We start from the raw sequence: 9,427 nt of genomic DNA, 5'->3' as shown, positions 1-9,427 counted from the left end.
ACAAAGACGGATCAGGAGATGTCACTGGAACATCCTGATCAGTGGGACGCATTTATATATAGGCCTAGTAATCCGACCAAAATTAAAAGAATGTGTAAACATTTGATTCCAATTCGGATGATATTCAAATTTGTTTCTGCTTTGGATTGACAGCATCACGAGTTTGATTTCGGTACAACGATTATGGTCGGACGTAATCTAAATAAGATTAATTTCGGGTAATCATTTTTCAACAAAAATATATGAATCGGCGGCGTGTCACCATGCACGGACTTAGATAATTTAATTCCGTGGTGTCGCACGAGCCCTTGGATTTGTCCTTTTTGCCAAAGAGCTTTTATTCTAGCGATGTTAATTGTGTGACATTTAATAGATCTGCTGGTGTGGAATTTTCGATTTTTTTGTATGAATTGTCTTCCAATTATAAATTGTTTGTAGTTTATCGATGTGACTATTTCTCATTTTCCATGTGGGCTTGCCGCGTCAGCAATAAACGTGACAGCTCGGCGAAAATGTACACCCGAATTTAGACAATTTATGTGTTAATGGTTTCTCTATTAGAACGTGTATCGCCATCAGCAGTCGCTACAGCTCCAAATCACAGGCTGAGTGGTTCTGTAGGATAAATAGGGTACTTTACAATCACCAGTAAATTACCGTAACCATGTATCATGTTCGCCAGCTGTTGATCAGTGTAACATCACCATCACATCGATCACCTGTTGTGACGTCACAAAGAACAATAGAATGACGTCAAAAATTAGCTGGTGGCAAAACCAGTGGTAGTATGTTTTAACAAAACAACTCATAGGGAAAATAAATTGTGACCATTTTTTCTGTTTGAAAATCACATAATGTGCAAGTCAACATATATATGCATATCTGAAACTAACCAGTGGCTTTGCACCACTCATCATCATCCCCACCCACAGGGTCAAAGCACAAAACCTTTAAACGATATCCCTGAAACTAACCGGTGGATATTCACCAACATTCCACAAACTGATCTGTAGAAGAGAGGCATCAGCACCCATACTCAAGAAAGGACTGCTGATCCATCAGGGTATCTAATGATCGGGAGCCATATTAAACAGATATAGCCTTTATAGTAGGGAAACACGTTCAAAGGGCGAAAAAGCACCCAAATGACCCTGACATCTCCTCTGAAAGGTGTGCATGATTTGAAACAAATTGTGAAATCATTTTTGGTCATTATGCCTCTCGTTTCGACACTTAATTCCAACACTGTGTTTTTATTCATTGAAACTAGATCTTCTTAACATTGTTCTACCAATATATTAGTTTACTATTTTTAAAATGGAGTAATGATATATTATGGATTCTGTGTAGTTTTGAAATGTAATGCAATTAACGTTGAGACCCTCTCTACAAAAGATTAACAGAAAACGCCACTACATGTTTTGGGGATCATTTTGATTCGACCAATAATACTATTGTGTTTTGTGTATCCATGGTTCCTGTAATTACTGTTGATAATAACGTCCTTGTTGGCGATTCTCTTTTCTAAATATGTTTGTTGGTCTGTCCAGATATGCGACGTTCATGTATAATGAGTGATAATGACGTCATTAAGTAATCTGTCAATACATTAGTGATAGGGCTTCGGCAGTTAAACACAGTAAACAGCATTGAGGCCCGATGGCAAACACAGAAAACCCCCGCTAATTATACCAAATTCACAGGTAATATGACACAGTGTGACAGCAGTCGTAAGCTTATTATAAGGTACCACCGAACTTTAAACATGTTAGCATGCAAAGGTCGATTACAATTCAACATTCATAAAGGTGGAGTCCAGGGTATGTGGATATATTTCCCTGTTCCAAGGATACAAAATATTGTGGTTGTTTATTAGAGAGTTCTTAATGTTCCATTAATTCCGTCATTGAAAGGAAATACTTCAAACCAGTGCTAGAATACTGTACACATATTACCTTATTTTCGTAAGATATTAATTTTCATGTTAATTTTCGAGGAATTTCAATCAGAAATTTCAATCATCTGCGAATATTTGTTCAGCCATAACCTATATCAATATATCATATGATATCAATATCAAAATAACTTTGCGAATTTAGGTATTCACGAATAAAAACCTACTGCCATATTTCGTGAAATAAAGTACACGCGAAAATAACGTGTGTACGGTATCTTTATCTCTACCAATGGGCCACTAACCCATAACGTATAGGTGTACTTTCATCAGTCATAGTTTTCCAGTCTCCAGTGACAGCAGTCCAGCCCGTTTGCTGCTGTCCAGATATATCCAGTCAGTGTCTTAGGGAACAGTTTTTGTCTAAATATGTTTGTCGCCACAATCTAGAACGAAGGTGGCTGAATGATTGAGGCTCTTTTGTATATGCTTTTCGTGCCCTTTCTTCCATGTGGCAAGATCGTTTCTACGGAAGAACCCTAGCGCCTACAGCTCATGTCATTTATCAGTTGATTCGCGTTATATTAAATATAAACTTTATTTATTTTACAACAATCATGAAACAGGTTATTTCAACTTATATTAATCACTCTTGTTGGCCCGGATGTTACCGCGCGGGGGGTCTTGTTGTGGGAGGAAACCGGAGTACCCGGAGAAAACCCACGTGGTCGGGCAAGTGACCCCATACCTTTTCACGTCCGATCGGGGAAACGAACCCCGGCCGCCTTGGTGAAAGGCAAGTGCGCTATCCACTGCACCACCCGACCACCCACCGACCGTTATATTACTGTAAGATGCTACCAATGTTATTAGTATCCCTTCAAAACGGAACTCGAATTGACAAATTTAAAAGTGTTCTTCGTTTATTAATGATTTGAAGTAATGTTCCGGAACAAGTTTTCTAATTATTTCCCCATATACATTGTATATGGTCCCCTAGACATGGGTCATAAAATAAATTCACTAAGAAAGAGTTTGACGTCTCTTGACGCACAGCTTGGTACAATCAGGACGAGAATAGTCATCGCCATCACAACATATGTCACTTCCAGTATCATACTGTCTCTAATTCTATAATGAGGGAACGATATTTACGTGAAACCTTTCTCAATCGCGTTGGAAATGTTGGGAAGATCATAAAGATATCGTTCCACCATATTATGACAACAAGAGAAATTATAAATAACCTGTATAATATGGGTTGAAATGTGATGTTCTCCTCCAGAAACACTATAATTTTATATACATGTATTACTCATATATTCCACAACTTTAGAACAAAGCGATGTGATCTCTACATGTAGTGTTTTTAGAAAATGTGGGCCCATATTTTAAGTACCTGGTATACGTGATACAATGTAACAGTGTCTGGTAGCATTGCTTTATCCTCGTTAAAAACGTGTCTATGAAAAACCTTGACCTCATTGTTTCTTAGTATAAACCAACTGCTTAGTTTCCATGTCCACAAGAAACTCCTACATGAGATAATAATAACAATAAGTCTCTGATTGCATTGTTTCCGTCTTCGTTCCTTTACCATGGCATTTGCCTTTTGTTATGTTCTGTGGCGGTACGTAAACTCACCAATGGAGTTAATTGACGACTCAAGCTTCTGTGTGACAGCCTTAGATTGGTTCCTGATCAGCTTTAGCCCACGTATCATATACTGAGTAGACATTGGTGGTATGTGAACTGATTTATCTACATAAGTAGCATGTCCCTTACGCGTATCTTCTATCGAAATGATAGAATATGTCGATTTTTTTTGTAAATGCTTTGTTAAAAGCGACATCATGACACCGATCGCGAGTCTTTCTTCTTTCCTCGCTTGTCGATTTTCATCATATATGAAATTTTACCAGTAAATTTCTTCATTGATGCCTTCAGCGATTTTCTGGTCGTATTTGTTTAATGTCAAAACGTGGCTAGAATAATCTTTATGTAGTCCTTCCTCGATTTCAGAGATGTTTGTAAGAACTTGTGCTGGTTGACCCGAGCCATAATTTGTTTCAAAATATTTAAACAAAAGTCATCTTGTTAACGGTGATAAAAATATCATTTAATTGTATATATTGATGGTAACGAGAGGTAAGCTTTATCGTGTCCTGTTTAACAATTAATAAGTTAGTAATTGTAAGAGAGCGATAGCCATCATAACCTCTTATCCTACAATGAAATTTCATTTTCTACCGGATGAAGATCTACAACCATTCCTGGAATTGACACGAGTAGTCACATATGTTGCAGGAAACCCTTATTTTTCTGGACACGTAGTCTCATCTCTCTTTTGTGTCGGTTGATGTCTCATCTCTCTTTTGTGTTGATGTCTCATCTCTCTTTTGTGTTGATGTCTCATCTCTCTTTTGTGTCGATGTCTCATCTCTCTTTTGTGTCGATGTCTCATCTATCTTTTGTGTCGATGTCTCATATCTCTTTTGTGTTGATGTCTCATCTCTCTTTTGTGTCGATGTCTCATCTCTCTTTTGTGTCAATGTCTCATGTAACGAGAGGTAAGCTTTATCGTGTCCTGTTTAACAATTAATAAGTTAGTAATTGTAAGAGAGCGATAGCCATCATAACCTCTTATCCTACAATGAAATTTCATTTTCTACCGGATGAAGATCTACAACCATTCCTGGAATTGACACGAGTAGTCACATATGTTGCAGGAAACCCTTATTTTTCTGGACACGTAGTCTCATCTCTCTTTTGTGTCGGTTGATGTATCATCTCTCTTTTGTGTTGATGTCTAATCTCTCTTTTGTGTCGATGTCTCATCTATATTTTGGGTCGATGTCTCATCTCTCTTTTGTGTTGATGTATCATCTCTCTTTTGTGTCGATGTTTCGTCTCTCTTTTGTGTCCATGTCTCATCTATCTTTTGTGTTGTTGTCTCATCTCTCTTTTGTGTCGATGGCTCATCTCTCTTTTGTGTTGATGTCCCATCTCTCTTTTGTGTCGATGTCTCCTCTCTCTTTTGTGTCGATGTCTCATATCTCTTTTGTGTTTATGTCTCATCTCTCTTTTGTGTTGATGTCCCATCTCTCTTTTGTGTCGATGTCTCATATCTCTTTTGTGTTTATGTCTCATCTCTCTTTTGTGTCGATGTTTCATCTCTCTTTTGTGTCCATGTCTCATCTATCTTTTGTGTTGATGTCTCATCTCTCTTTTGTGTCGATGTTTCATCTCTCTTTTGTGTCGATGTCTCATCTATCTTTTGTGTCGATGTCTCATCTCTCTTTTGTGTCGATGTCTCATCTCTCTTTTGTATCGACGTTTCGAGATATCATCTCTCTTTGTGTCAATGTCTCATCTCTATTTTATGTCAATGTTTCATCTCTTTATCTCTCTTTTGTGTCGATGTCTCATCTCTCTTTTGTGTCAATGTCTCATCTCTCTTTTGTGTCAATGTCTCATCTCTCTTTTGTGTCAATGTCTCATCTCTCTTTCGTGTAGATGTCTCATCTCCCTTTTGTGTCAATGTCTCATCTCTTTGTGTTGATGTCTCATCTCTCTTTTGTGTCAATGTCTCATCTCTCTTTTGTGTCAATGTTTCATCTCTTCATCTCTCTTTTGTGTCGATGTCTCATCTCTCGTTTGTGTCAATGTCTCATCTCTCTTTTGTGTCGATGTCTCATCTCTCTTTTGTATCGATGTTTCGAGGTATCATCTCTCTTTGTGTCAATGTCTCATCTCTCTTTGTGTCAATGTCTCATCTCTCTTTGTGTCAATGTCTCATCTCTCTTTTATGTCAATGTTTCATCTCTTCATCTCTCTTTGTGTCAATGTCTCATCTCTCTTTTATGTCAATGTCTCATCTCTCTTTTGTGTCAATGTCTGATCTCTATTTTGTGTCAATGTCTCAAGGTCTCATCTCTCTTTTGTGTCAATGTCTCGAGGTCTCGTCTCTCTTTTGTGTCAATGTCTCGTGGTCTCATCTCTCTTTTGTGTCAATGTCTCGAGGTCTCGTCTCTCTTTTGTGTCAATGTCTCATTTCTCTTTCGTGTAGATGTCTCATCTCTCTTTTGTGTTAATGTCTCGAGGTCTCATCTCTCTTTTGTGTCAATGTCTCATCTCTATTTTGTGTCAATGTCTCAAGGTCTCATCTCTCTTTTGTGTTGATGTTGATGTTGTGTTCCTGTCGTCGTAACTTCACATCGACTGTGTGTTCCAACAGTGTTCCTTTTGTGTTGACCCCAAGTTAATTTTTACATTTTACTTCAACCAAATTTTAGTCAAACTCTGTAGATCAACAGAAATCCAAATTATAATGTTGACTGTCAGACAGCGGATAATACAATTCACAACGTGCAATAAACATATTTATAATGTCCTTCAGGATCAGGTAAGTTTCAAACAAAAGACGAGGTCATGTTGATGCAATACATACTTTAATACTTATAATTCCTAACACATTTAAGCCAATGACACTTCCACGACATCCCACACATATCGGTACAAATTGTTTCTCCTCAGAATTAACTATTAATGCTGTCGAGTGTAAAACAATCCCACTACATAATGATATGTACATTCTTCCTACATGTTAGAACAGATTATTTAGCATACATAGCCTACAAATTATTTTTCATTCTCTTTTTGTGGTCCATTGAAATATTGACTATACAATTTATGAAGAAAAGCAAATATTTTTGGCTTAAACATAAAGAACTTCAACAAAACCAATATATAAACCAATGTTATAACCTATTTACCAAACCAAAAGGTTAAAATACATCGCTTATCTACATAGACATCCATCTGTGTTCATACATGTGTTTCAGCTAGCTAATACATTTTACATCGTTTGTTGTTAAAAAAACAATTAACATAAACACCTTTTCTCTTTTAGATATTAATCTCAAAAGTGAGGAAACCTCATACATTTCAATTTAAATAGTAAATCTTATTTAAGTGTTCAAAGGAATCTTAAGAAAAATCAGAAATCTCATATTTGGGAAAATCGGAAGATAAGATGGCTTATGTAAAAGCCTCCCTGTGTACTGAGATAATGATGAACCTGGTCCGCAAGGTGTAAACAATTCAAACATTCAATCACTTCACTTGACTGCTCTAGTCATGCCAGGAAAAAAAGGAATAATTCTGTTCCTCTGTTGAAGTGCACTGTACATTACATGTACCAGGTACTAAACAATACGTAATCAATACATACCTGTGGTGTGTTCCACAATATGACAAACCTAGCATATGGCTGTTTTTAATCCCCGTGCCAGCAACTACCAGTAAACGTTTAACATAGTTGAGCCATCATAAATGCTACAACATACAGACTAGAACTGGATAAACCTGGTAGGAATTTTTGGTAACCCACTAGTAAGTACCACCCTGGACGTGATTTCATTGGTCAATCTTTTAATTATGATATCAAATAATAATGCTTTGTAACGTCATCTTCCATTGGGACGCCAGAGTTCACAGGAATCATTGCCCCGCCAGAGTTCACAGGAATCATTGCCCCGCCAGAGTTCACAGGAATCATTGCCCCGCCAGAGTTCACAGGAATCATTGCCCCGCCAGAGTTCACAGGAATCATTGCCCCGCCAGAGTTCACAGGAATCATTGCCCCGCCAGAGTTCACAGGAATCATTGCCCCGCCAGAGTTCACAGGAATCATTGCCCCAATCAGAAACAGGAAGGTTTTCTAGACTTGTGAACGTTGAGTGAGAAAGTGGTCCCTCAACTTGTGACTGGAGTTAGTTCATATTCAAACTGTACAAGACACTTGGCAAACCTCGTGTCTTTATACAATTTGTACAAGGCACTTGGCAAACCTCGTGTCTTTATACAATTTGTTCCCAATTAATGTGTTTGAAAAGTGCCCTTTAAAAGGGATATCTAAGTGCACATTATTATGGCAAATACAGCATGATATTCAATATGGCAAATATGGTAATAGGTAATGCTTATAGATATCAACAGATAATAATATTTAACTAATATGTAATGTGGATTGCCAGAGCAAACATCATCAAATACATACATAATTCACTATGGAATCTTAAAGTGACATAAAATTTGGTTTACAAATACTTGGTGTCAAGGAAAAAATGCCTGAACATTCCCCAGATTGTCAAACAAATTGTATTAACATAATTAAGAAACTTACTTACACACATATATCGGTAACAACAACAATTAAACCATGAAAAACCCAACATTAACTCCATTCTGAGATTTCACATTAAGGTGTAGAGGAGGGGGTACCAGTAGTCAGGGCTGGGGTGTTGGAGTTGTGATGGTGAGTTTGATTAGGGGGTGGGGTTAAGATTAAGGTGTAGAGGAGCGGGTACCAGTAGTCAGGGCTGGGGCGTTGGAGTTGTGATGGTGAGTTTGATTAGGGGGTGGGGTTAAGATTAAGGTGTAGAGGAGGGGGTACCAGTAGTCAGGGCTGGGGCGTTGGAGTTGTGATGGTGAGTTTGATTAGGGGGTGGGGTTAAGATTAAGGTGTAGAGGAGGGGGTACCAGTAGTCAGGGCTGGGGCGTTGGAGTTGTGATGGTGAGTTTGATTAGGGGGTGGGGTTAAGATTAAGGTGTAGAGGAGGGGGTACCAGTAGTCAGGGCTGGGGCGTTGGAGTTGTGATGGTGAGTTTGATTAGGGGGTGGGGTTAAGATTAAGGTGTAGAGGAGGGGGTACCAGTAGTCAGGGCTGGGGCGTTGGAGTTGTGATGGTGAGTTTGATTAGGGGGTGGGGTTAAGATTAAGGTGTAGAGGAGGGGGTACCAGTAGTCAGGGCTGGGGCGTTGGAGTTGTGATGGTGAGTTTGATTAGGGGGTGGGGTTAAGATTAAGGTGTAGAGGAGGGGGTACCAGTAGTCAGGGCTGGGGCGTTGGAGTTGTGATGGTGAGTTTGATTAGGGGGTGGGGTTAAGATTAAGGTGTAGAGGAGGGGGTACCAGTAGTCAGGGCTGGGGCGTTGGAGTTGTGATGGTGAGTTTGATTAGGGGGTGGGGTTAAGATTAAGGTGTAGAGGAGGGGGTACCAGTAGTCAGGGCTGGGGCGTTGGAGTTGTGATGGTGAGTTTGATTAGGGGGTGGGGTTAAGATTAAGGTGTAGAGGAGGGGGTACCAGTAGTCAGGGCTGGGGCGTTGGAGTTGTGATGGTGAGTTTGATTAGGGGGTGGGGTTAAGATTAAGGTGTAGAGGAGGGGGTACCAGTAGTCAGGGCTGGGGCGTTGGAGTTGTGATGGTGAGTTGGATTAGGGGGTGGGGTTAAGATTAAGGTGTAGAGGAGGGGATACCAGTAGTCAGGGCTGGGGCGTTGGAGTTGTGATGGTGAGTTTGATTAGGGGGTGGGGTTAAGATTAAGGTGTAGAGGAGGGGGTACCAGTAGTCAGGGCTGGGGCGTTGGAGTTGTGATGGTGAGTTGGATTAGGGGGTGGGGTTAAGATTAAGGTGTAGAGGAGGGGATACCAGTATTCTGGGCTGGGACATTGGAGTTGTGATAGTGAGTTGGA

At 39.4% G+C, this 9,427-nt stretch overlaps 1 long non-coding RNA gene across 1 annotated transcript; it reads right to left on the bottom strand.

Annotated features, from left to right (window-relative positions):
- Positions 1-6,323: 6,323 nt before the first annotated feature.
- Positions 6,324-9,427, bottom strand: LOC110456597. The gene is made up of 2 exons (XR_002463602.1): positions 7,747-9,427; positions 6,324-7,706 (listed from the first exon to the last, which is right to left on the bottom strand). It is a non-coding gene; the product is annotated as an uncharacterized LOC110456597 (long non-coding RNA).

This window comes from Mizuhopecten yessoensis, unplaced genomic scaffold (genome assembly GCF_002113885.1).
Source record: "Mizuhopecten yessoensis strain PY_sf001 unplaced genomic scaffold, ASM211388v2 scaffold8811, whole genome shotgun sequence".
In the NCBI taxonomy this organism is placed as follows: domain Eukaryota; kingdom Metazoa; phylum Mollusca; class Bivalvia; order Pectinida; family Pectinidae; genus Mizuhopecten; species Mizuhopecten yessoensis.
The sequence above is the reverse complement of the archived record's forward strand: the minus strand, read 5'-3'. Positions and strand labels throughout refer to the sequence as shown.